At 44.2% G+C, this 27,882-nt stretch overlaps 1 protein-coding gene across 7 annotated transcripts in view; it reads right to left on the bottom strand.

The window, feature by feature from the left end:
* Positions 1-27,882, bottom strand: part of PTPN3 (protein tyrosine phosphatase non-receptor type 3) — a 312,280-nt gene that overhangs the window by 221,723 nt on the left and 62,675 nt on the right. The window contains exon 1 of one of the 7 annotated variants that reach the window (XM_019485755.2): positions 16,330-16,422. The exons of 3 other annotated variants lie outside the window; for them this stretch is intronic. The gene's annotated coding sequence lies outside the window, so the exon portion shown is untranslated. Of the gene's footprint in view, positions 1-4,203; positions 4,252-6,243; positions 6,497-16,325; positions 16,423-27,882 lie in introns of those variants that run through there. 3 more of the 7 variants (XM_014602725.3, XM_059728512.1, XM_019485765.2) reach the window with 3 other exon arrangements.

Genomic DNA, 27,882 nt, shown 5'->3' on the forward strand with positions numbered 1-27,882 from the left:
TTCAGTACTCTTCAATAGCTTCACTGATGACTTGGTGGATGAAATCCAGTACACACTTTCAAAAATCTTCAGATAACACAAAGCTTGGCAGGGGAACTTTAGAAGACAGAACTGGGTTTCAAAGTTAAGCTGATAAATTAGAAAACTTGTCAGACTTCAGTGGAATGAAATTCAATAAGGAGAATCACAAAGTACTGCACTTAGGAAGGAACAAGCCAATGCATAAATGTAAAATGTGAAATAACTAAAGAAGCAGTACTGCAGAGCAGGACCTGGGGGTTATTGTGGGTCACAAGCTGAATACGAGTCAACAATATATATTTTAGAAAAAAATCTTAATAGGATATAAGTAATCTCGATGGTAAATCACAAGAAGATATTTTTCCACTATATTTGGCACTGGTGAGCCCTCTCCTGAAGTACTGTTCACAGCTTGCACAGGTGCCAGAACATGGAATGCAAAGGCATTTTGCTTGGCATGCGAGCCTTGGGGCAGAGGACAGGGAAGGGACCAGGGCTGCACTGCTACACCAAGGATCAGCCCCTCATGGCTCCCCCACCATATGCCCCAGCTTCTTGGAAAATCAAGGTTGTGAGTGTTTCTGGCACTCCGCCGAAAAACCTTGCTGACCCATGGTTTAGTTTTGGGTTCTGCACTTAAAGACAGACACAGACAAATATGAAAGAGTCCAGAGGAGAGAAATAAAAATAAGTAAGGAACTAGAAACCACAGCATACAAGGAGAGGCAAGAAGAACTGGGATGATTTAGGACTGAGAAGAGAAGACCAGAAGGATCTGATAACAGTCTTCAAATAAAGAGGGTTGTCACAGAGTGGATGACAATCAATTGTTTTCTTTGCTCACTGAAGTCAGGACAAGTAGTAATAAGTTTAAATTACAAGGGAGATTTAGGTTGGATGTTAGGCACTTTCTAACTGTGAGGGTGGTTTATCACTCAAACAGATTACCTAGATGCATGTTCCAGGAATGATTTTAGGGATTTGCACTAAGCAAAAGGGATGAACTAGATGACTTCCTGAGGTCTCTTCCCATTCTGTTTTTTTCTTCCTTTTCTTATTTTGATGATTCTGCACACCCCCCCCCCCAAAAGCTGCAATTGATGTCAGAAGTAGTATTAACATTGTTATTCCTAGGTACATGATTGATTGAGCCGAAGGTCATAGGACTGTGGCTGTCAGTTAAGCAATACTTGAGCAGGGTGGAGATTCTGAGGGGAGAAAAGTGAAAGGTAATAAAGGATCTTTTGAACTTTTAATGTTTCCTGGGTCCAGAAATTGTGTTGGTGTACCTGACAGCATATGAAAGGAACACAAACATAAGGAAATATATATCAGGGAAAGAAAGCAGCTCTCAGCTTACTGAAAGCCATCTCAGTGGGAGGGAGAGCAGGGGAGTGATGAAGCTAGACTCCTTTCATACTAGCTGGCATTATCTGCTGTGGAGAGGCACATAAGTTTTTGATTACCCTGCAGCTGTCTACTGATCGAGCCAGTAAAACAGGCTTTGCATTTCCTGTAGTTAAGAGTTCAACTTTGCCTTATAATTAACATCAATTCATTAAGAAGCTGGGGGGGGGGGCACACGGGTTCCTCCTTCCTGAATATCAGAAAGAGAAATTACATTAAGTCATTAAACAATCAGTTCAAGTGAAAGAAGTAGGCCATATATGATGATGAAAATGCATTACAATTCTAGACTTACCTGGCAACTGAAAGTCATTGATGTGAATACACTGGATAAACCTTTTAGTACTTCTAGAAGCGCAGTAAAGGTGGCAATATAAGAGAAGACCTTTTCCCAATGTTTTGTCATTCTTGCTAGTGTTAAAATGAAGATGCTGCCATAATGGTCCAGTAATTATGCAAGAGGTAAGGATTTTTCAGGGCGCTCTCTTTTACTGGACCAACTGAATATTTGGGATAGTTAGACAAACTTTTACAAGACATAACTTCATTAGGTTGGTGGAGTAAGACGGCTTTCACAAAAATGTATCCACAGTGAGGAAATGGACCACTTTAACAATACTGGCTTCTAAAATGAGATAAACTGGTACAGAAAACTGTGCGTTTGGATTTGTTCAAAAGCAAAACTGCAAACTTATGCTCTTCAGTTAGGCCTTAATCAATTTTCCTGTAATATCACAAATTGGGGTCCAGCAATTTCCTATACCTAGGCTATCAGAGTTACACAAATACAGAATATGCTTTTAAACTTACAAAACCAATAATGTAAAAACTGAATAGGAAGGTCCATCCTTCAGAAGCCAGTGTATAAAAAGGGAGGACTTGTAACATTGCTTTCAAAACCTGCCATTGGATCTCGCTTACAATTGGATAAGAGAAACAGAAAAAGTTCCCTTTGTCTCATTTTAAGTATTGTTTCTTATTTATTCACACAGCATTGAGACTGACAGGTTCTCAAAACAGAGTTCACAATCTAAACCGAGAGGTTCACTGAAGTTATTCATTGAAGCCACCAAAGTTTTCCCAAGTTTTACTCAAAGCATTGCACTAATCTGAATTTGAATGCAAAGGAAAAAGAGCATTAAAGATTGTCAGTGGTTAGACATTTACCAAAGTAGGTATGTATCCCACACTGGGAATCATTCAGAGACAGTTATTTCTATATACAGAGTCTAAGTCTCCAAGCACAGACAAACCTTTAAAGTGTCTAGACAAATAGCTAGAATGAAGGTCCCTAAATAATTCAAGTACAGTTCTGGGAACTGCCACATTGTCTTTTTAAAATATGCGTGTGGGCTATCAAAATTCAGCTGCTGTAAAAAAAAAAGTTGCCATCCTATATGGTTGTAGACACATGTTCCTTTCATATTCTGAAAGCTAGCTGTATGTCTGTCTGAAATGACCAGCACAAAGATCTGAACCACCCTATTCAATTTATGAGGCACTGGATCCAACTTCTGTGAGGACACTTATCAATTTACTGTACCTGCTTCCCATTTTAACAGAAACATTGAGCTAATGTATCCCATCACTTCAGTGCACAAGGTTAACAGAAACTGGAATGGCGAAACAGTTAATTGTTATCAAGATTTTCTATGGTGAGAGGAATGGAAGAAAAAGAATTCTCCCTACTGACACATTTATAGTCATCTATGCTGAAAAACACAGAGGAAGAGAATATGCAGTTCTTTTTCAGTTCCAGAAACGGTTATTTTCAGATATAAAAGAAAAATCAAATTTTATTCTTCCACATATTCCTGAAGTCCTAAATATTCTCCACTACAATACTCTCAGGTCCCTTCAGACAGTTATTTTCTGAGCCCATGTCTTCAAAACAAAGAATGTGCTGAATAATGAAAATTTGGGAGCAACATAAAACACACCAAATTTAACATCAGAATAGTCAAACACTAAACACTGCATTGGGAGTAGCATATTAACTATGGGGCACTACTGCATATTTCTGACCATAATATTTTACTCTGAAGTACCAAATTAGATTAGTGGGCCTGGACTAGAGCTGCGTATCAAACTCTGATCCAACTGGTAAACTCTGATTGCTGGTAACTAAAGAACTTAAAAATGATTGTCAATTATGAAGGCAACTATAACTACAAGCTTCAAAAAGTAGCTGAATTACCTTTAAAAACAACAACAGCAAAAACATGTAGCTCATTTATTAAAATTACTGTTAATTTGATACACACAAATTCTGCTTGTGTCCTGGAAGTGGCATGGACATGTGCAGCACACAGCAGATCAGAGAGCAGAATGGCAGACTGAGTAGGGGAGCAAAAAGCAGAATGGCAGCCTGGGCAAGGGAAGGGGACTGAGTGGTACTTGAGGACAGCACAGGGCTCATCTTACAGCACCTACTGAAAAGGTAGCCACCACTGCTCTAAGCACAAGACAATGCGGGCAGCTACTTGATTAAATGCTTGCATTCACCAAAACCTATAAACAAAGATTTTGTTGCTAATAACTAAAGAACTTAAAAATGATTGTCAATTATGAAGGCAACTATAACTACAAGCTTCAAAAACTAGCTGAATTATCTTTAAAAATAACAACAGCGAAAACACGTAGCTCATTTATTAAAATTACTGTTAATTTGATACACACAAATTCTGCTGGTATTTCCTCAGGCAAGCAATGCATGGTTCAAAATGCCAAGCAAACTTTAAAAAACTGAAGTTTTTCAATTACAACTTAGCTTACCATCAGGTTTTAATCATTTTGAGACCCCAAATATTTGCATGCATCTCTTTTCCATACTGTGAACTCCAGGTTCACAGCTAGTAAATTATTTACTTTAATTATTCCCCTGAGACTTTCAACTATGCAAAAAACAGCAAGTTAAAAACAAATGAACAAAAGAAATCTAGACCTTAAGGGATGGTGGGCAAGACTTGCACTAGCTCCAGGTTGGAAAAGACAGGTTGAAAGTAATTCTTCAAAGAGAAGTTCCAAAAACTGGCCCTGAATTTCCAGCAGCTTTGTACATGATATCCAGAACCCATACTGTGGGGTTCCATAAATACTATTTTCCCTAGGAAAAAACAAAAACCAAACAAAAAAACCCCCAAAACCCTCTTTCTTTCTCCCTCTCTCTTAAAAAACCACTCCTTAAGCAAAACAGGATCTGCTTATAGAAACATGCCTTGCAGACACAGCCCCCATGAAAATATCCCTTCATTAATTGTGATACACAAGCCTATCTAAAGTAGAGCACATCTGAAGTAGAGCATGAACTACTTTTAAAATGAAATTATCTACAGAAGTCTTTAAAATCCCAATAATTAGGTTTCCAGCATTATCCTTTTGACCAGAAAACCAAATAAAACAGAGGACAAAAGAGAACAGAAACACAGGGAACCCAACTGGACACAACCTGGAAGATAAATTAAATAGAAAAGGGTGTGATGACTTGACACCAGTAAGGATAAAAAACTGCCATAAACATAGAACAAAGCTACTAATGAACAAGGTTCCAACACATAGTAACCTAACAAGCTGAAAACATAGCAGCAGAAAACCTGAAAGAAACCATGATGTGGGGCAAATTACAAGCTGATGTCTTCTGATGGTCCTGAAGACACGAGCCCTATTGATTCCTTGGAGTCTCAGAACAGCAAAGACTTCCTATGCCTAAAGAAGGGTGATTGCGCCTGAAAGCTTGTCCAACCTCCTCAGCTGGTCTAATAAAAGGTATCACAATCTACTCAAAGAACCTTGCCTGCCATTGATAAATAAGGAGATCCACTAATACTTTAGACCTGTGAATGAATAACTAGATATACAAATGCACTTAGTATGTGCCTTCAGTGAGCAATTCATCCAGTCTCTCATCTAGGACTTAGTCCAAATTCCTATTATCTGGCTTTGGACATACTTTATATCCAAGCTAGCTTACCTATGAAAATGCAAGCTGTGCTTCTACAGTGAGATTTAACAATGTGCTCACTATCGTTGTAAACACACTTTCCTTTTTTTAAATGTGCAACACCATGGTTACTTCTGAAAACTCGTGAGCTGATAAGGCAAGCTGTACTTTAGTCAGGTTCAGGACTGGCTGACATGCCAAAGTACAACTTGCCTTATTTAAATATTAGAACTTCTGAATGTGTGATTTAGAATAGTAGCTGATATGTTTTAAAAAAGGATCCTGTTCAAGACAAACCATTAGATTTAACATCACCTGTAACACTGATAGTCATAGGTACACTTATGCATAGGCTTAACATTAAGAGCTTATGAAAAAGTTTCCTAAATTTAAAAAAAGTATACCCCCAACTAAAAATTTATGCCCATATAATTCAAGCAGTACAACCTCTACCTCAGTGAGACAATGCTGTACAAAAGGTTCTTCATATGTAGTTATAGGAAGCAGAATAAGACATACCAGTATAAATACATCTACAACTGAGATTTTACCCATCTGTACCATTTAAAGGAACAAACACACATATACACACAAAACTGAAATCTTAATATGGCACAAAAGGTACATTTTATAGATAAAACCTGTGGTTGCAGAACCAGGCCATAAACTGAAATTGCCCAATAATGAAAATTAAGATTTACATTAGCGACTGCAGCCAAAACAAATGTAAGAATCGTTATTAGTCTAAAGAAAGAGTAATACAGGTCAGAACTCAATTTCCTCCCTTGACTAAATACAACTTAGGGTGTGTGTAAACGAAACGGAGGCCCTAAATTGAAGTAAACCCCCGTGTCGTGCACACACCCCGCACTTACCTGCCTCTCTGGCACTGGAGAGGGGAGGGCGAGCTGCCAGTGGGCAGAGCGGTTCCTGGGCTGCAGGGGGGGCTGGTGCTTCCCTCCACGGCAGCAGCACCCTCAGGTGGCACCCACCAGCAAGCACCCGACTCGGGTGGTCCCGAGGGGCACTACAGCCATGGAGGGAAGCACCAGGCCCCCCGCGAAGCTCAAGTAGGCAGGCAGGCTCTGGGTGGGGAGAGAAGGGGGAAAATCAGGCTTGCCGCTTTTTTTGGGAGGAGCCTGCCTTCCCCGGCTGCTGCCAGATTGCCTGCAGGGCTTCCTGCAGAGCTGCATGGAGCCCGGTGCTCTGCTCCATGGCTGTAGGGACAGCAAACTAAAACTCCTCGGAGGAATTTTAGTTTGCTGTGCTCCAAGTCATTTAAGGCACATTACACCACCGAATTTCCTACAGCAGCTGGAATTAATGCACAATATGCCGCCAAGGTGTGCAAACACTGACACCATTAAAGCTGTGCAAAAGCATTTAGCCCGCTTTAAAGTATCATGCACACATGCCCCTCATCATTTCAATCATCAATCATTTCATCTACACACGGCCACTGAAGAGACAGTACTATCAGGCTAGTCCCTAAAAAGAAAAAAAAAAGAAGAAATGATTATGAAGAAAAATTACAGTCATGAAAAAAGTGTCAGATATTGAGCCTGTATCACATTTATATGCCACAAAATTAAGGGAATTTTACAATTTCTGAAGAAAGCTATGTGATGACATATTTCATAATTCTGAAGAGGAAACAATTCATCTGTAAACTGAAGATGGACAGTATGCGACTTAGGAGGGAGGGCAAGCAACTGTGACTAGAAAAGTTTAGTGACTTTTTTCACAGTAATGTGTGCATGACACGAAGGTTGGCAGGCTTGGGAAATCCTTGATCCGCAAAATGACATAACTGTTTCCATTCATTAAGAAATATGCAATAAATAGATTATTTCAGTAAGTCAAATAATGTATTTCCGTTGCTCACGTTTGCATTTCCTGAACTCATACAGCTTTTCTAACATATTTACCTGAACCCCAGATGACTTTGGATTTAAGACAACACTCCAATAATTAAATTTTATGCATGGAAAATGTATGAATGTTATAGTTTCCATGTAGATAATTTAATTATTACAGTCATCGTAAATTAGTGACCTGCCCCCCTACCTTTACTGCAACAGGGCAAGCAGTGGTAGAGGGGCAGGCAGTGAAGGAGTCCCCTTGCCCCCTACTATGTCCTCCAGCACTACTTGACCCTCTTGCCAACTGCCCCTCTCCCCTCCCCCCCAGTCTGCACACCCTGATACTTACCTCCCCCAGCATCTGTCCCTCCTGCCACTTGCCTCCCCTGGCACCTGCACTTCATGCCTGTGTCCTCTGACACTTGTTCCCCCTGCCATAGTGCCTGCTCCTCTGGCACCTGCTCCCCACCGGTGCCTGCCCACCAGCACCTCTGTCCCCACCCTCACTGCTCTGGATCCAGCCCCACTCTGGCCCCAGGACATGGAGCAAATTGTTTCCCTGGCCCCCACTCAGCCATGTAGCAGCTGTTGCAGGAGGGGTGGCACAGTTGCTCTGGCACCTATTTCGACCCCACATTGGGGCCACAGTAAGAGCCACCACAGCCACCTTTCCCTACCCCCTCCTTGTACTCAAATCCAAGACAAGGACCTCCCCCCCCCCCCATGTTTAATGAGGAAAAAATACCTTGTCTTGAACTCAAGTAAATGTGGTAGTTAAAAAACCCTTGCAAGTTTAACAGAAGAACACAAAGAAACTTAGACTTAAAAGGAAAAGCTGCTTTTTGTCCTCTGTAGAAGACAAAGCTACCTTGATTGTTCTGTCACAACCCAAAGTTGTGATTTTTTGTTTGTGTGCGCGCTTCGGCACCGCTAAATTATTTCCCGCCAAATTTGTCGCTTTCTTTGCACGGTAGAGCTCTCTGCTGCTAGAGAGAGCTCTGGTGCAACGGGGGATTTCCCGCCAAATTGTAGCTTCTTTGCAGTGTGCATTCCTTTTGCATCATAGTGATGCACGCCGCAAAGAAGTTCCCACCATTTGTATTAGAGTCCACACCATGTTATTGGCTGACTCCTAATTTAGGCACACGTGGCGGCTAGCGATTGGCTTGCTAGCCGTACATAAGGCTTGTGTGGTTTCCGCCCAAGTTGGAGGACTCCACGAACACCGGAGAAGGGAGGAGAGAGAGAGATTCTGTGTGAAGATCTCCAAGCGCTGTGGACCCTCGCGGACGCGGCACGCCTCCCCTAAGCAGGCAGAGAGAGGCAATAGAACCGAGCCTACGGAGCTTTCGATTTTCACCTCTCCCCGTCGCCGAGCACAATCCTAGACGTATCCCTTTCCTGTAACTTCGGACCCGCGGAGCCTAGCAAACTCCGGGGAAGCTTTTCGAACTCAATTTAACCGGACCCGCGGAGCCTAGCAAACTCCGTGGGAGCAGTCGTTTTGTCAGAGTCCTCCAACGAGGGTTCAAGCAGGAGCTGTGCCTCGAAACCTATCCAGCCTACACCGATACCATCTTTGGGTGTAAGTAAACAATCTTTTCAATCAACCGTTACGCCTCCGTGACTAATTCTAACTTGCGTGCACAAGACCATCCTGCGGTTTCTCCCACCCCGCGTGTCCGGGCTGACGGCCACAGCCCGCGTGCACCGGAGACGGGTCCGGTACGACCCCAGTTCGCCCCCGGCTTGCCCATGGCAGCCAGAATGGGACCAGAATCACCGCCGCGCATGGCGACGAGGGCGGCCTCGGGGCCCGGCCCGCACATGGCAACGAGGATGGGATTGAGATTGGGAGAAAATTCGCACATGGGATCAAGATCGGGAGAGAGTGCACACGTAACTACTCAGACAGAATTAAGAGAGAGCACGCTTGAGTTAGAGTTAGTTAGGAATTGCCCTTGGCGCGATAACCAACGCCAAGTGAAAAATTTTGAAGAACTACAGATCCATATCGCTTACCACCAGGCGGGCAGAACGGGTGAAAGATTTGTAAGCAGCCATTTGTCGCTAAAAGGAGAAGAGGGAATCTCCGAAGACGGAACCCCGAAAGATAGGGAAGTGTATTTGCTCCCTGCGGCGTTCGGGTGTATAATGAGAGATGAGCGGGTCCTGTTTAGGCCCCTCGATACTGTGTCCCTCGCCGAACCCAACCCGGCGGGCAAAACGAACCCGACTTTCACCCGGGAGTGTGCCCGATGCCTACGATATGCTCAGGAGAGTGAAGAACCGGAGCCCATCGGCCCGTTCTCCCCGGGAATGGTAATGTCTAGATTACGGGGTCGCGAGCTTCCATCCGAGCTCCGTGAAGACCTGGAGACGGAGAAGCGCCCCGCGGATGAAAGAATAGCCTTGCAGTACGACAAGGGGGGAGAAGGTAGTGCAACCATTCGTGCTATAATGAATCTAATGCAGAGAAACTTCAGTTTGAAAGCCCAGCTGCAGGTGGCGATCCGATCGGTCAAAGAAGCGGCTGAGAAAAAGAAGCCTGAAACGCCAGTCCAAGATGGCGCCGAGCAAGAGGGAGACCGCATGGAAGAACCGGAAAAGAAGGGTGGAGCTTCTAACGAACCCGCGAGAGTTCGGTCAGCGACTCCGCCCATCGACGCAGCGTCGTCACCGGCAACCCCGCCTAGCGACGTAGCAGCATCCCGGCCGACCACGCCTTCCTGCTGACGGAGAGAGTCAAGCGGAGGGGAGCATCCGCCCCTCCTGCCTGAAGCAGTAACAGCAGCAGTAACCCCCGCGGCAGCAGTTCAGCCTTTGATAGCATCATCTCCCGAAGGAGCAGCTTGTCCTACAACAACGACGAATAGAGTTGCTACTACTTATTATGCTCGCACCAGAACTGAGTTGCAGGATTTATGTAGAGCATCAAAGATTCAACCTGAAGAGACTCTAGCTGTATGGTTAGGACGTTTAGTCGTGGAACTTGGATCCGACCTGCTGAACCAAGAAGAAGCAAGCTTCTTAGTCAGACAAGTTTCGTGGAGTAGAGGACATGTCACCGACATCAACATGATAACGTGTAATACTCACTGGCCTATTCCACTGCCAGCGCTTGTTGCAGGACTGATTAGTCAAAAAGCCCACGTGTGGCATGCAGGACGGCCCGAATATACTGGCGCAGATCACCTTATGCTGGCAATGATTGGTGTCTCATATTGTGCTTGGAACCCGAGAGCATGTGCGCTGGGACTGACATTGCTCCAGCAAATAAGACCGTGGCCTCACCGTCACTTGCAAGATCTTGGAACCGTTCCACTAACCTCTCACAGCCTAGACAGTTGTCTCGAGATCTACGGACAAAAGAATATCGTCGTTCTTCGAATTCTGTTCAGTCCAATGGTAAACCAGCCCGTGAGCAATCTTCTTTGTGAATTGCCAAGACTGCGCATCCTGATGGAGCCAAGACTGTCTTATGATCGGGACTGTCAACACCCGACCAAGTCTCAAGGCACCAGACGACGTGGATCCGATCTCCCACCACTGCCACCGAGAACCCTAGAGGAGCGATACATGTTTGGATTTCTCCTACAACATTCCAGACTTAACAAGCGACAGCTTCGAATTTTGGGGGACACAGGCCAATGGCAGTTAGCTTATGAGTTAGGTTTCCGTTATTTAGAAGAACCAGATGATGAATCTTCGACAATTTTGTCTAATTAAGCCATAGGAATCGTTTAAGATTGTTTAAGTTTATTGAATCAGATCATTAATCTGTTTTGAGAGTTTTCTGTTTACAGATCCAGAATTCAGAGCACGTGACGAAGGGAAGCCCTAAGAGGGATGACACCACCGGAAGAAGTGAGGGCCTGACGTACGACTTCGTTACGACGCCCACTGAAGCCCTGATCGTGTAGTGTTTGTCATGAATCAGATTATGTGTTTGTGTTGGTTATTATTTCCTGATTGTTATGTAACTTGATCCCAGGACAGCGAATTTTATGTTTGTATATTTGTTTGATGGCTTGTTCACTCGTTGGACGATCACAACGGATTTTAGATTGCTTGGAAGAGTATGGCACAATTTAGCTATGCTCTCAGCAAGGGGGGGATGTCACAACCCAAAGTTGTGATTTTTTGTTTGTGTGCGCACTTCGGCACTGCTAAATTATTTCCCGCCAAATTTGTTGCTTTCTTTGCACGGTGGAGTTCTCTGCTGCTACAGAGAGCTCTGGTGCAGCGGGGGATTTCCCGCCAAATTGTAGCTTCTTTGCAGTGTGCATTCCTTTTGCATCGTAGTGATGCACGCCACAAAGAAGTTCCCGCCATTTGTATTAGAGTCCACGCCATGTTATTGGCCGACTCCTAATTTAGGCACACGTGGCGGCTAGCGATTGGCTTGCTAGCCGTACATAAGGCTTGTGTGGTTTCCGCCCAAGTTGGAGGACTCCACGAACACTGGGGGAGGGAGGAGAGAGAGATATTCTGTGTGAAAATCTCCAAGCGCTGTAGACCCTCGCGGACCCGGCACGCCTCCCCTAAGCAGGCAGAGAGAGGCAATAGAACCGAGCCTACGGAGTTTTTGCTTTTCGCCTCTCCCCGTCGCCGAGCACAATCCTAGACGTATCCCTTTCCTATAATTTCGGACCCCGCGGAGCCTAGCAAACTCCAGGGAAGCTTTTCAAACTCAATTTAACCGGACCCGCGGAGCCTAGCAAACTCCATGGGAGCAATCGTCTTGTCAGAGTCCTCCAACGAGGGTTCAAGCAGGAGCTGTGCCTGGAAACCTATCCAGCCTACACCGATACCATCTTTGGGTGTAAGTAAACAATCTTTTCAATCAACCGTTACACCTCCGTGACTAATTCTAACTCGCGTGCACAAGACCATCCCGCGGTTTCTCCCACCCCGCGTGTCCGGGCTGACGGCCACAGCCCGCGTGCACCGGAGACGGGTCCGGTACGACCCTGGTTCGCTCCCGGCTTGCCCATGGTGGCCAGAATGGGATCGGAATCACCGCCGCGCATGGCGACGAGGGCGGGCTAGGGGCCTGGCCCGCACACTAAGCACATCATACATTAATGTCTCCAAGTCATATTACTTAGCCACACAGATCTGGTTATTGCTAATGTCTAAGTGCAGAAAAGTTAAATTGGAGCCAATCTGAAAAACTTCAAGTGAACTATTTTCCATCGAAACACACACAGTGACAAAAGTTGAAGCATTCTGTTTTGTCTTGTGAATCCCATTGGGACTCTTAACTCCTTATCCGCACAGTTTCTATTCTCCATGTTGAATTGGGATTCCTTGAAGTATCAGCAAAAGGCTAAGGAAAGTAATCATACTGATTAACCCAAGTGATCTTCTGTTCAAATGGAAGCACCCTGATATATAACAAGCTAGCTGCAGCCTAAAGAAGCCAGTTCTACCTGTTTGGATCCAAGGCAGCCATTACTAAACAATGGATCACTTACTAATGTATGTTAAGCAACAGGAAACTGAAAAAGGCAGTACCACCACCACCATCTCCTCCAGCTAAGAAAAACAGTAATCTCATGTTCTTAAAGGAATACTTTACATACCAGGATTTCAGCTGTAAATCCTATTCTGACATAGGTGCTTCCACAGTCAAGAGGGGTAAGCAATAGGTTCCTTCCCTTTCCAACGTTCCCTATGCACTAAATTAGGCAGATTCCATTATAGCATGCTGGATGTTTTGAATCCCATTTTTAACCGCCATTTGGCACTATATGAGAACTATAGACACCTATCTTAACACTACCCCATTCCACCACAGAAAGCAAGCACTTCAGTTAGGTGTTCAGATGCTCAGTATCACAATGCCCGAATCTTTCTGGGGACTTATCCTTATAGCTTTTGTAGTGCAGCAAACTGCAAAACTGCTCGTTTCAAACAGTAGTGGAGTTGGGACATTGCTTCTACGATGGTACAGGAAATATGAAAGCAGCAAGGGATTTTTGGTGACAGCTTTTATTGAACCAGCTGTACTGTTGGGAAAGATGCTAGATGAGTTTTCAGGCACAAAGTGCCTTTCTCCAGGGCTCCCAACTGCACAGTTGGTCCAATAAGAAGATGTCACCAAAAAAACCCCCTGCTTCTGCTTGCAACAACACAACAGTCACAATATTCAAACATGCTATAGGAGATGATAAATGAAGTCAAAATTCTCTTAAAGATTTACAGTAACAGGAATAAAGTTAAAACAAAAACACAATTTTAAAAAAGTTTTCTTGAAACTCAAAGACCAAGAAAGCAACTGAACACATTGTTTTCTCCACTGTCCACCTTAGCACAGTCTGTCCAATATAACTGTACATAACTGTCAAACTATTCTCTATACTAGGAAAGGCCAATCTGTGGCCTGTGTACCAGAAGTGTACCAGGCGACCTCTGTCTCTGACATGTGACAGATTGGGTAAGAAGCAAGGGACACAACAGCAAACAGGGCAGGGAGAACTGGGCAGAGGACAGAAAGAGAGCAACAGATCGTGCAGGGATATATAAGCAACAGATTGGGCAAGCAAAATTGACCCCAGGGACACTTGAGGAGAGTGCAGCACTTGCTTTGTGATACATTTGTCAAAAAGTTGCCCCCCCCCCACTCTACAGTGAGTATAAAGCATCATTTGCCCATAAAATTGAAAAATTCTACACTAAACTCTTAACACACAAGCATTTTTTAGCTTTAAAAAAAAGCTAATGTTGCCAGCAACTACTTTAATTGTTAGTTTCTTCCTTTTTCAACATTTTATGTGGATAAGGACTCAGATGGATAGTTACCACACATTAAAGATCACTAGCAAACTAATGAAGTAAGGAAATACAAAATACTAATAAACATATTTTTGTTTTGTCCACTTAATGCAATTGTGGTTTCTTATTAGATTCAAAAACAATCATTTTTGAGCTACCATAAAATTACTACCTTAAAAAAAAAATCCTAAGCAAAATAGTGGCCCAAGACTTGGAAACGTAATGAAAATTGCTTCACTATAAATCAGACAAAAACAGGGAACATAAATCCTAAAACTGGTTTTGCTGTCCAAAAATTGTGGTGTAATGCATCAGAGAAAATATGATGCGTCTCATGAAAATGATTTTTGTACTAATAAACATATATATGTATAAAAATCAATATATAAATATAAATAAATAAAATTGTTCCAATTTCATATTTTCCAAGTAAGCCATGTTACAGAGACCAATGTGCTATAATAATAACTGATGAGTTAAACTGATATCACTGTAAAGGACAATGCCATTTGTCCAGACACGACTGATAATAAACAAAAGAGTTTAGTTCGGTTACTTCAGTCCAACTGCTGGAGAGTCTTGGTTCATACTTTTTTTTAAAGTTCAAAAGCCAAGACAGATAGATAGTTTACAGGGCTTTCATTAGGAAAGCACAATGTCAGTGTGATACAAGTGAACTTTACAACTCACTGTTCCATTTTAAAATATGAATAAACATGACAATGACCAGCACTTTACAAAATGTTTGCCAAGTACTTCAGTGTTTATGAAACTTCATGAGATCCGATGTCTCTTGTATTAAAATAACTGTTTCACAAAAAGAAAGATAAATCAAACATTTACAGGCAAGTCTTCAAAAGAAATAAATTTTGTGAATTGCTGTGTATGCTACTTCCTAAAAATTTAAAATAAGAAGTGCAATTTAAACAGTTGCATAAATATTTATCTTCTACCAGTCAAAATATTTTTGCCACAGTTGTACCAGATGATGTCAACCTTACCAAGATTGTAATATTTGCATTTCATTAGTAGTTATTCAGAATCTGCAGGTTAAACTAATAGATCTCATCTTTCTTTTCACTCTCTTGTTTGGCAGCTGTTTCCTTTGGGGTGAGAACTGCCCAAGCATTAAAAGACCCTTTATTTTTATTCATTTATTCATTCATTCATTCATTCATTTACAGACATTCTTCTGAACAAGAACCAAGTAGTGATCTCTCCCAAACTGAATATAGGAGGCAAAAAACTAAAAGTTAAGGTTTTTAAAAGATACTGATAACAACTTATGTCATATCCGTGTCCATATTTACTATCAGAAAATAATGTTTTGAATGTTCAAATTAGTAAGAATGATGTCGTTATGATGATCCAGAAATGATGCAAGAGGTAGGGATTTTTCAGTGGGATATCATTTATCAGACCAACTGTGAACCTGGGGTAGAGGGAGGCAGGCTTGAAATGCAAGACGTTTTTCGTCAGGTCACCACCATCTGATGAAGAATGCCTCGCACTCAGAAGCAGGTCTAACTCCATCCCGACTGCACAGCTGGTCCAATAAATGATATCACCCTGAGAAATCCTGACCTCTGGCAAAGCCGCAAGTGCAGACGCTGCCAATACCAACGTGTTGGGCTGTTCACATCATACGAGCGACCACGAGCCGCATGTGCCGGCCCAGCCATGAGAAAAAACACAGGCTAGGCTACAAAAGCAGCTATATGCTGCAGCCACCCTGCTCAACCCAGGACAGGCAGCAAACCTGGAGCCTGTGAGTGCCAGGGCAAAAAAGGGGGCAGCCACCCCGAAAGACAGAAAAAATTAGGGGAGAGTGAAGACAGACAGCAAGTGCTGAGCAAGTCCAGGATCAAGTTGCAGCAGGCGAAGTTGAGGTGGGATATCAAGAAAAACTTTCTCACAAGAGGGTGGGAAAGCGCAGGCACAGGCTACCCCAGAGAGGCGGGAGCACATCCATCCTGGGAGGTTTTCCTGGGAGGCTACACAAAGCCTGGGCCAGGGAGAGGTAGGTGGGGATGGTGCTGCTGAGAGCAGAGGCTAGACTCGGAGCTCGCTGCCCGCCCGCCGGGCTCCCGTGTGTCTGCGGGCGCCGGGCAGCGGCGGGCACCAAGGGGGCGCCGCCCGGGGAGGCCGGAGGCGAGGAAGGGCGCGCCCGGGGGGTGGGCAGGGAGCAGACGGCGACCCCCGCTACGACAATGAAGGGTCCGGGGCTGCACCCCCGGGAAGCCGGAGCGCCGCCGCCCGCACCCGGGGCCGTGCCCAGGCACCTACCCCGCCCGGCTCCCCCGGCCCCGCGGTACCTACTACCCCAGCCGCCGCCGCTGCCTGCTCCCGGGCTGCGCTGCTGTGAGATGGGGGCCGCCCCTGCTCTCGCACGCCCCCTGGCGGAGCCCGCCCGCCAGCAGGGGACTAGAGCTCCGGGGAGTGACCTCACCGCGGGGCGGGGCGGGGCGGGGCAGCCCCACCGCCCCACGGCAGCGCCTGCGCAGTGGCGCCGCCTAGCCGCGGGCGGGCTGTGGGAGTGGGAGTGCGGTTGCTGCCCCGCCGGCTGTGAGGGACTTCTGAGTCCCGCCCCCTCTCACAGCAGCTCCGTCCCCGGCTTTGTGCAGCCGGGTCTTGAAAAGCTCCGCGGACAGAGATGCCCCTGGTTCTGCCTGCGCTTCGCCGCCGCCTCGGGAGAAAGTTCTTCCTCGTGGGAAAGTTTGTTCCTCACGTCTCGCCTCAACTTCTCCTGCTGCAGCTTGAGACCATCGCCGCTTGTTCTGTCATCTGCCGCTGCTGGGAACAGCCTCCTCCAGCCTCTCCACAACCACCCTTCAGGCTATTGGTGACGTGTAGGGGGTGCACGCGCACCCCTGAGCGTGGCGCGGCACCCCCTGAGAAAAGGCGCCGTTGACACTGAGTGGTCGCCACTCGCCACCCCCTCCCCCCCTCGCCGCTGGCAGCATCTGTAGGCAGTCTGCAACCGCCACTGGCTACTACCGGCTGCCCTCCACTGCCAACAGTGCCGTGGCCACCTGTGGGAGCTCCCTGCTTGCCATCACCACGCTCCCACGGCCAACAGCACCACCGCTGACACCTGTAGGAGCTCACTGTGCCTCCCGGAGGCTGGGGGAGGGGCACACGGTGTTCATGCTTCAGGCTGCTATTAAAGCCCTCCTCAGTCTTCTCTTCTCCAGCCACTTCCCTCAGCTTCTCAGAAGTCACATCCCCCACCCCCCAAACCATTTTTGTTGCCCTCCACTGGACTCTCCAACATGTCCACATCCTTTCTGTAGTGGGGGGCCCAAAACTGGACACAGGACTCCACATATGTGGCCTCACCAGTGCTGAATAGAGGGGAAGAATCACTTCCTTCAATCTACTGGCAATGCTCCTGCTAACGCAGCCCAATGTGCTGTTAGCCTTCTTTGCAAGAAGGGCACACAGGCCATTAATTCAAGATAATTGCTGCTGTCCACAGAAGCGAGTGAATCTCAGATTTAGTTAGTTTATCAGATCCAGATCTTCCATTGCAAGGGAGACAAAGTAGTGAAAGAGGGTCCCTCTCTGCCCTTACTGATTCAGGGACAGAAATTAAATCCCCACACCCTGCCCCCAGGCATGGAAATCAGTCTGTGCTTAATTTTAAGCTCATACTTCAATTCTTTCAGCTACAATGGATCAAGGCCTCCGTAGAAAAGGTAAAGGCCAGGGATATAGGCAGACAAGGTTCCTTGGGTGAATTTGATATCTTTTATTAGACCAACCATTGAATGGCTTCATGTGGACCAAGGCAATCCACAAACATGACACAACCCTTACAAGTCTTGTTGCCCCTCAGCAGTGAGAAATTTAGCTCTGAACAAATCTGGGTGGTAATTTTCTCAAGCTCTCCAATGCCTGCCTTTCAGTGCCTGGCCTGCCATCTCTCACACTTTCAGAGCTACAGCACACATACTTGGTCACAGCTGCCACACTGCAGTTTACTTGAGGTTTATACCTTGAGCTGTCCCTATCCGTTCACCTGTCCATAGCCAAAGCGCATCAAGGAATATAGAGGTAATGGGACTTGTCCGAGGCCCAAGTGTCACATTGTCTCTGGACACATGAATGAATTAAAATATACATGCCAGGAATTTATCTCTTGCCAGCTTTGAAACTAACCCAGTAAGAACCAACCTTTTTGGCAGGCATGCCATAAATTAGTGCTGTACTCTTGAGTGCCACTCTGATCTTCCTCCTCCTGATCTGCTGTTCTTTTTTCTGCTACTAGCCCTGTGCTCCCCATTTGATCTGCTTCCCTCCCTGTGCTCCCTCCCTAATCTGTCACGTGACACACCCAAAGCCTGCTGCAGACCTGCGATGGGGGATTTAAGTGGAGAATTGAGTTCTGCCCCAGTTAAATTGTGCCCCAGACCCACTACAGCTGGAAGAAAATTCTAAAATTAAGCAGTGTTCCCTGAAAAGAAGCTTTTTCTTAAAAGAGGAATCACCAACCTAGATCAGGATCTGGGCCACTTAATCTAATAATCTTTCTCTGAGAGCACCACTCCCTCTTGACAGGTCCCTTGTAAAGGCAAGGGCTCCCAGCCACTATGCACTCCCTGAATTCTGCTGCCTTTAGGAACAGGGGCAGTGGGAAATAGGACATTTCAGTTAAATAATATTCTTGAAGGACCCAAAACTGAGTTTCATGTCTCCTTTTTCAGATAAAGACGTAGCGTACATCCCTGTTTTACAAATATATAAAGCAAAACACATGCTAACTCTTCTTTCTGAAGAGGAGTACATTGCATCCCACATGAATCCACTGAAGTTAGGTGGAACATTTGTGCAAGAACTCTAGTCAGTGTAAGGTAATTATACTCTGATTCAAGTTCTGGCCATTGTCACAGACGGGATACTGAGTGACATGGATCTCACATTTGATTCAGTACAGCTGTTCCTAAGCAACTGAAGTAGTGCTTTTTCTTTACATCCAAAGATATGCTGATCTACCTGGACAAAATTTGTACCTAATTACAATCTTTCCATCTTTCAAAATTACCATCTGACAAGCAGAAGGCTTTCAGCGTTACAAATGAACATAAAGAACCCACCATTCTTTTTCCTCAACTAAGTAAGCTACATAAAATTAGGGTAGGGAAATGTAGTGTTAAGAACTATGACAAAGGTTGTAGTCTGTGCTACCATCTACATTGCTTTAATTCTATCTTCAGAAATTGTATTCCCAGAATTCTCAATTGTAGAGAAGAGCAGAGAACCTCAAATTGATTTAAGGGAAAGTAATAGCTACAATTCAAGCACTAAGCTTGTTGCAACTGACACTCTCACAGCTCTAGTGGATTTCTTACTGTGTAGCAGCAGGTGAATCCATCAGCTATGATCTGCATCTGCTAACCAGCAAATCAACTTTGTTTCCAAAGCACTGTTGTAAATATGCTGCTGCAGATTTCCCCATACTTCATAGATTTGTTATAGTTATACTGAGTTGGAAGAGGCATCTAATATGTAAACTAGTTGGTTGTAATTTTGTTTTTTGCTATGTATATTCAAGTTTACTGAGTTACTACGTTATCACACATACACACATTGAATTATAGGACAAGAAGGACCAGGTTGCAGAGTTAAGCAGTTGGAAGTTAGAAGATGCCAGAATTAAAGCACCGGGGGTGGGGGGGGGGGCTTTGCAATGCTTCGTTGCTCAAAAGGTGCTAAAGTTTCTAAACAAAATACCTCTAAGATGTTTTTAACATAAGCAAAATGATGTTTTAGTTCCATTTTTAGAAATGGCTGAATTATGCTTGCTGAAAAACTCCAAAATATTCAGGCCGAGGCAGAAACCCAAAATGAGAAATTTCACCCCAGAGAGAAAACTTTGGTGCAGTGATAAGCCACTAAAAAGGGGACCTTAAAAGGAAAGTGTAAAGCAGTCTTAACTGTATGCACTTGTTGTCACTGTTGCTTTACATATACAGTAATCTGTGAGTATATACAGATGTGGAATAAAGCCCATTGCAGTTCTAGCAATACTGAAATCTCAGCAGGAGCCCTTATTAGAAATTTGTAAAATCTTTCTGAAACTTGCAATATTTCTAAATACAAGAGTTAACAGGGGACTTTTCAGAAGAGCCTAAGTCAGGGGCAGGCAATTATTTTGGCTGGAGGGCCACTTAATCAGTTTTGGTGTTCTCTTGAGGGCCACATCTCTCTCTCTCTCATCCTCCCTCCCCAAAGCTGTAGTAGGCCCCAATTTCTCTCTCTCTTTCTCCTTCTCCCCCCTCTCCCTGGAGCTGTAGCATGCCCCAAACTTCTCTCTCTCTCTCTCTCTCTCACACTATCCCCAGAGCTTTAGCATGCCGCAATCCTCTCACACTCTCTCTCTCTCCTCTGCCCCAGACCTGCAGTATGCATCCCAGGGGCGGGCAATTATTTTGGGCCAAGAGCCACTTACTGAGTTTTGGCAAGCCATTGAGGGCCACATGAGAGTCAGTCCAGGGCAGATTAATATTAATTTTCTAAGTTTTTAGGGGCCCTGTGGGCCAGATAGAGTGGCCTGGTGGGCCGCATCCCGCCCCCAGGCCGCATTTTGCCCACCTCTGCCCTGTCCTCTCCCTCTCTCTCCCTCCCCAGAGCTGTAGCACGCCCCAATCGTCTATCTCTATCCCTCCTTCCCCACCACCTGGAACTGTAGCACTCTCTGATTTCAATCCCCACCCAGAACCTGCCAGCCTCATTCGCAGTTTATGCCACCATTCACCCAACACGGCAGAAGCAACTCCAGGGAGGTGCCAACATCAGCTGTGGACACACCTGGCAGATTCTGGGTGGGGACTGGGGCATCTACCTGGGTTAACAGCTGATGTTGCTGTGCCAGTACTGGGCAGAAGTAGTCTTGCCCACGTGCCCTGCGCAACAGAAACTGTCCTGTATGCCTACCATGTGGCAGCCAGAGCTGGAGCCACTGACCACTTGCAGGCTAGATCTTATGAGTTGGCAGCCACCCAACCATGGGCCAGATACAATCAGTTGGCAGTGCAGATCCAGCCCACAGGCCATATTTTGCCCACCCCTGGTCTAAGTGATATACGTCACCAAATGCTAGAGAGGAGCCAGGCCACCATTTTAGAGTGGCTGTGAGCAATTGCTCATCCAAGTAGTACACCAAAGACAAAGCACCTAAAAGCAGCACTAGGGTGCATGCTCATTGCCACTTTAAGCCAGCTATGCTGCCTCATTCTAGGGATTTGGAGTGAACTGGGAAGGATGTGTGTCATGGCAGTCATTCCTGGTGGAGCATGGAGACAAAATAGACAATCCCTAGAAGCACAAATCCCTTTTGGCTTTATGCTCCTTGGTTACTTAGGTAAGAATTTTCAACCCCCCCCCCCCCCCCCCCCCGTCTGTTTAGGTATGCCTGCCTTCATACACACACAGACAATTATACATCTGTGTACCTACAGGTTGTGGAATTACTATCCTTGGAATTTTTTTTTAGAGCAGGCTAAGCAGACACTGGACTGGGATGGTTTAGACAGGGATGTCACTGTCTTGATCAATGGATTGAACTCAGTGACACCCTGAGGGCTCTTCCAGCCCTATTTTTTCTGTGTATCTACATGCATGAGTGCATACACACATGCACCCGCCCACATCCATGAAAGATTCCATAACTAAATATTTCTTCACCAAAAACAGAGAGTAAATGGAGGAAAAAGAGGATTTTAGACATATGCCTCCATATTTCATGCAGCTGTAAAGAATGAAAATTCAATGAAACTATAAATTCCGGAGGAAAGTGGTAGAAGTGTTATCAATTCAGCCATTTAATATAAACAGAACAAAATAGTTTACAATACGTTATTGGGAACTATTCTATTATAGGAACGGCAAAGGGCCCCAAATGAATTATGTGACCTTTTCTATCATTAAACTGATTATCTGATCACTACAACAGACAATATGCCTTTACATCAAGAAGAGGGGTGTTGACTTTGAGAGGCACATCTCTCAAATCATCCTTTTGGCTTATATCCTTCCTCACAGCCATGCTGGGCACATTCAGACAAGCACACACATGCACTTTGTGGCACCTCAAAGGCTTTTGAGGTACCAAAAAACACATGCAGTGCATGTGCAAGGATGCAGCACAGAGGCAAAATTAGATACTGGGAATTCCCAATATCTAAAAAAAAAATGCAGAAAAAAAACATGCGGCGGCACACATGGCTACAGCATGTGCTGCCTGAAACTGGAGCCTGACCAGCCAGAGCCATGCTCCAGCCACTCCACATACCCAGATCTCCATCGCTGCAGCATCAGGAGGCCCCCAGAACTCCAGATAAAGCTGCTGGGGCCAGGCCAGCTGTGGCCCCAGCCTCCCCTACCCCACCCAGGACAATCTGCCGTGTGCCAGAGTGAACGTGCAGGGGTGTGCCTGAGGACAAGTTGCAGCGGCACAAATACACATGTTCCCGCTCGTGGGGTGCGCTCCCTGTGATTTGCTAATATTGGAAGTGTTGCATTATTATGCTAACATGTTTTTAAAAACCTTGCTTAAGTTTAGCTCCATATTTTTCTTTTATGTACCTAAGAAAGAGTTTCTGTAATTCAAGACATAATAAAAACTTGTTGAAAAGAAACTGCCATGTGAAAGTTTCAAATCATTTTTACTTTGTCATACATAGCCATTATATGCCCTACTTTTGCCTATTAGGAATTAAAAGACACAATCACAAATTTATATATCATGTTTAAATAGCTCTTATTTAAATGAATCCAGTATAGGCTGTCTTGGAGGTTGAAATAACTTGAAGTTATGCTACTTCTGCATCAGGTACACCATGTCTTTCTCCAATTATCACTCCTTAGAATGTAATAAAGCCTCACTACATGTTCTTGATTATCTGAGTTTGCAGATGAAGCCCTGACAGATGATATTTTAATTGATCCATTTCATTTCCTTATCTTTCAGTGAGGCATGAGAGGAATGGAGTGGGGCCTTTAGGGAGAGTGGGGCACTTTTCTTGTCATTCTGGTTGATTGATTTGCATGATGGAGGCAAGTATTAAGTTCAGTAGGTTTTAAAATTATGTACAAGCACAGAGAAGCTTAAGAGAGATTCCATGCTGCACATCAAAAAAAATAAGTAAAATAAATACTTAGGCACTGTTGAAACACCATACAATCAACTAAATACAGAATACTTGGACCTGGCAATGTCACATGACTACAATAAAGAATCTTCTTTCTTGTATGGGCTTTCTCTTTGCATATATATCTTCAGTGTGGAATAATAGCCTTTAATGCAGTACAACATCACCTGTTTGGAATATTTGTCTAAATATTTGAAAACCTAAAAACTAATACTCCTCAATGAAGAGACATGACGTATTCATTTAAAAAAATGACACACATTTTATCATTTGGATTTCTATTTAAGTGTATGACAAATCAAAGCCAGCTACAGTGTTTTCTGTCCTTCATTGATTTGCAGCAAAGGAAAAACTCATTCACTTAAATAGGAATTGGATAGGGCTCTTCTTTTATTGCTATGCAGTCATTTGATGTAATGTATCTTTGGTTTTCTTTTAACTTCCTATTTGTTGATTAGTATTCTCATAGCACTGCTCTGTGTTCTTATATCTTTGTACAGTGCATGCTGTTGTCACTGCTTGTTGAAATAAAGAAATGCATCCAACAGATGGTATGTTACACCAATCAATGACACTACTATTTCTATGTTATTTGACATACTACATAAATGGGAATAAACAGTGGGGCTGCTTATATGTCCTATCAGTAAGAGGCCCTGAGATCAGGGAAAAATGCTACCATGTAAGTTAATGTTTTATCAAAAGATAAAAAAAATTAAACAACTTCATGAGATTAGTAATAGAACAGCTCCTTTCTGAAGGTCATAATTAATGCAAAGCATAAAACTTTAGCCACATTTCTTTTCAGGGATTGTTAATGGAATATACAGACGCTGTAGCATTTTCACATTTATTGTCTTGTTCAGCTCTAGTAGCATGCAGGTTTATAAAGTACCTAAGGGAAAGAGGAATAAAGAATTAGGTCTGGAGTCTGGGGATCATAAAGGCAACAACTCCACTTGACTAATTGATTTTCAGACTGATATTTTAAAACATAGATTGGGGCAGTTTGATTTGTGCAGAGAATGGAGGGAAAAATCAGAGGATTCTGAATTTAACATTTAACTTTCTATAACTTTAAAGCTCCACTGAGGTCAAACAATGTCACTGTTCAGCAGTTAGGCACCATGAGAGGGTTTGCTTGTGACTAATCCAGAGGGGCTCAACCTCTGACATGTGGGCCAAAGCTTGCATAGAGCCTTCAGGGTTTGCCACAGGTCAGCAAATTCGGTGGCGAGGGAGCAGTGCCAGTGTAAATTGCCGCTCCCCTGCTGCCAAATTTTTAGACCCATGGAGAGGCTCATAGGCCAGATAATACGGCCCTGTGCACCATATTGCACCAGCACATAGGGCCTACCTGGCGCACAGCTGGATTCAGGTTCTATCATTATATCATGAACGCCCAGCTCCTGCATTCCAGTGACCTACACCAAGGGTCACAGCCAATGAACGACTTACATGTTTAAAAGTTAGGTGCTGCAATGCCTAACCTTGAGGCCCTGGAGTGGAATCCAGAATCAGTGTCAGGCACCTTGAGTTTCTGTACAGTACATGTGGGGGCTTAGTTGTTTCATAATAGGATACCAAGCAGTCATCTTTTCAAGCAGTAAGCCACCAACACCACTCTGAACCCATTCCTGAAGGTAAGTACCCAAGTCTAATCTTTGATAGAACTCAGCAAGGCTTTTCAGGGCTGCAATTTTGGATCTGGATGCATAAATTCCAGTCCAGTCACATTTTAGGCACCTCAGTCTCTTATCAGGTCTGGCTCCAAATTCTAGTCCCATTTACTCAAATTCACAGGAAAAAAATGGTTATAAATGACCAAAGATCTCCATTTTTAAGTAATTACATGATAGATAAAGCAAACTATTAAAAGAACATTAAAGTTGCAGATCATAAACTAAAAAATTAAGGTTTTCAGGTGGCCTAAACTCTGTCTTCCTGGCACAAATGCATGAGGCTGTTGTATAGCATTTACTTAAATCAGGGCTGTCTAACTTCTCAGTGGCTGGAGACCACAGGTCCCCCAGTCACACACCATATAGGCCACGTGCCTCCTGAGCTGCATGCTTCACCATGTGGACATCTCCCTTCCACGTTGTACTGCGCTGATGAGGACCTGACATCACCCCCCCTGCACCGTGCCATGCGGCTGTCAATACCACTGTTGCACTGCACTGGCACTCCCAAATTCCCCTGAGCTTCTTGGCCATAAGCTTCTTTAGCTCCACCTCCAGGGGCAGGCAGCAGAAGCTGCAGGTGGGAGGATGAGCCCTGGAGACTCCAGCAGCAGTAGAAGAGCCATGGGGAAAGTGGTGCCTGAACCAGGAGCCTGGGGGCCGGACAGTCCTGAATTACCCTTTGCTCAAAGGCACAGGCATGTGTACAGGTATGGCACAGAGGCAAATAGGTACAGAGGCAAATGCAGGGGATGTTACTTTTCTCCTAACAGTTGGGAGCAATTAGAGCAATATCACTTTACTCCATTCCATTACTTTCTTAGAGGAGGGAAAGAAGTGGACCAGCTATTCAAGTATGTTTAGAAAAGTTTTATATCTGAAACCCTCTAGGCTTAAAACAGGTTGCATCTGCTCAACTGAAACAAGTAGCCTTCTGGTATCTGTGCAAATATGGACTAGAGCCTATTTTGCTCAGTTTTATTAAGAATGTTTTAGAATGTAGGTACCTATAGCTTTTCTGAAATTCAAGGACACAAAATACTGTCATGAATATTTATGGTCACACCTCTACTATTGCAGCAGTTTTAATGCTTCAACGGCAGGTTACAGTATAAACATTTAGAAAGGAGATCTCCCGTCTTTTCTGTTCCAATTTGTTAAGCTAATTACTTAATTTTAACAAAGTGGTACAGCATTCTGTACAATTATCCATCAGTCCAAGTCCTGGCTTTAAATTTTCATGTTAAATTAAATAAATGTAGAACTGGGTAAATAATAGATTTTTTTCAGTTTAGTGGCCAAACTGAAAAAAATGGAGTTACAAGTTTGGTTTTACGCCAATCCAAGAAAAATACTTGTTCAGATTTCTCTCTCTCGTTTTTCTTTCTTGGCAAAATGAAGAGAAAAATCAGTTGAATTGGCCAAAATGTTTCATTTGACCTGAAATACAGCATTTAATTTTCTTTTGGGGATAACCACTTTTATTATTTAGGTCACTTTGAAACAGAATACTGAAATTGCTGAATATTCCCCTCTATGCCAAAGTATTGGCAAATTCCACCTGAATAATAAATCGTTTTGATCATCCCCAAACCACAGTTTTTAGTAAATTATTCCACAAAGTATCATCCATCTTTACAATAAAACATGAATGAGAATGAAATTTGTAGTTTATTAAAATTTTGAAGCAGAAACAAAAATAAATTTCAATTCATTTTGATACACTGGGTAACCATGAATGACTCCATAATAAATTCAATTTAGGGAGTTCTCATGAAGTCATAGGAATGATGCTTGAAAAGTTTAAGGAATAACAAGAAACTGAGTATTTGCAGGTCAAAATCTTTGATCAAAATCATTTGCCCTTTGGTTGTATAAAGAGACCCATCTTTATAAAGTGTAGTGTTCCCTTTTTTTAAAAATAGCCAAGCAAATCCTTAGATGATGAGTAGTTAACATGAGCCTTAGATGATGCTACATTATCTCAAGTCTAATTTATATCAGCTCAGCACCTGCCCATAGCATGATGACATGGCTGAAATAGATTTGCTTGAACATTTTATCAATCCCAAAATAAATAATCCCATGTGATTCTTTTTGCTAATTGAAAGGAAAACAGATGTTCAAGTCAAATAAGATCCCTTAACAAGGCCCCTGAGAATCACTGTGGGGAGCAGCAGGCTGGGATTTGTACATTTTTACCCAGTGTTTACCCACTGCTCATTTTTATTTTGTATTATACATAGCATTATTTTAATAACCAATAAAGACATCTCAGAAAACAAAACTGTATTGTAATAATGGGATAGAAGGCATCAGCATAATACCAAATATGTTCCAAGTTCTATGGGCAGTACAATGGGCCATGAAATTCACTGGGCGCATCCACACATGCAGGCATGTGCACTTGCAGCAGCTCAAATAAGAGCAGCACAAATTTCTGCTGGGGAGTTGTGCGTGCTGGCCCCAGCAGTATAAAAACGTGCCCTCTGCTGGCTGAAGCAGTATGAAAAGCTGCCCTGGCAAGATGATCAAGGCTACTTCCTCTCAGGAGCTTCTGAGGCCTATGCCATCTAGACTGCTGCAGCAGCCCTGACACAAAGTGGACCCTGCACCCTCTACCCATTTCAGCAGTCTGGCAGTGGGGGCTGCTGCCTGGCTGTGACCTGCTGCCACCTGCAACAGCATCCACCCCCTTGGACCTGCAGCCCCATGTCTGCATGCCTGCCAGACCTGGATGGTGACTGCCCAGCCACATGGGCTGTGGCATGGGCACTGCAGCAGAACCACATGCACCTCTGGGCCAGCTGGCATTGGGCTGTGGCTGCACAGTTGGCCTTCGTGTGGCACTGCTGTCATGTGTGCTCCCGCCCTGCCTTCTGGGCAGCTATCACCTGGAAGATGTTCTCATTGTGGTTGCATGCTTTGAATTGTCAAAGTCAGCCATCTCCAGCTGGGTCCCGTGTCCCAGCCGTGAGCAAGCTCCTTTGCTTGAGTCCTGCCGCTTGCCTCACTAGCAGGAATTCTCATGCTCCCTA

This window comes from Alligator mississippiensis, chromosome 5, assembly GCF_030867095.1.
Source record: "Alligator mississippiensis isolate rAllMis1 chromosome 5, rAllMis1, whole genome shotgun sequence".
Lineage (NCBI taxonomy): Eukaryota > Metazoa > Chordata > Crocodylia > Alligatoridae > Alligator > Alligator mississippiensis.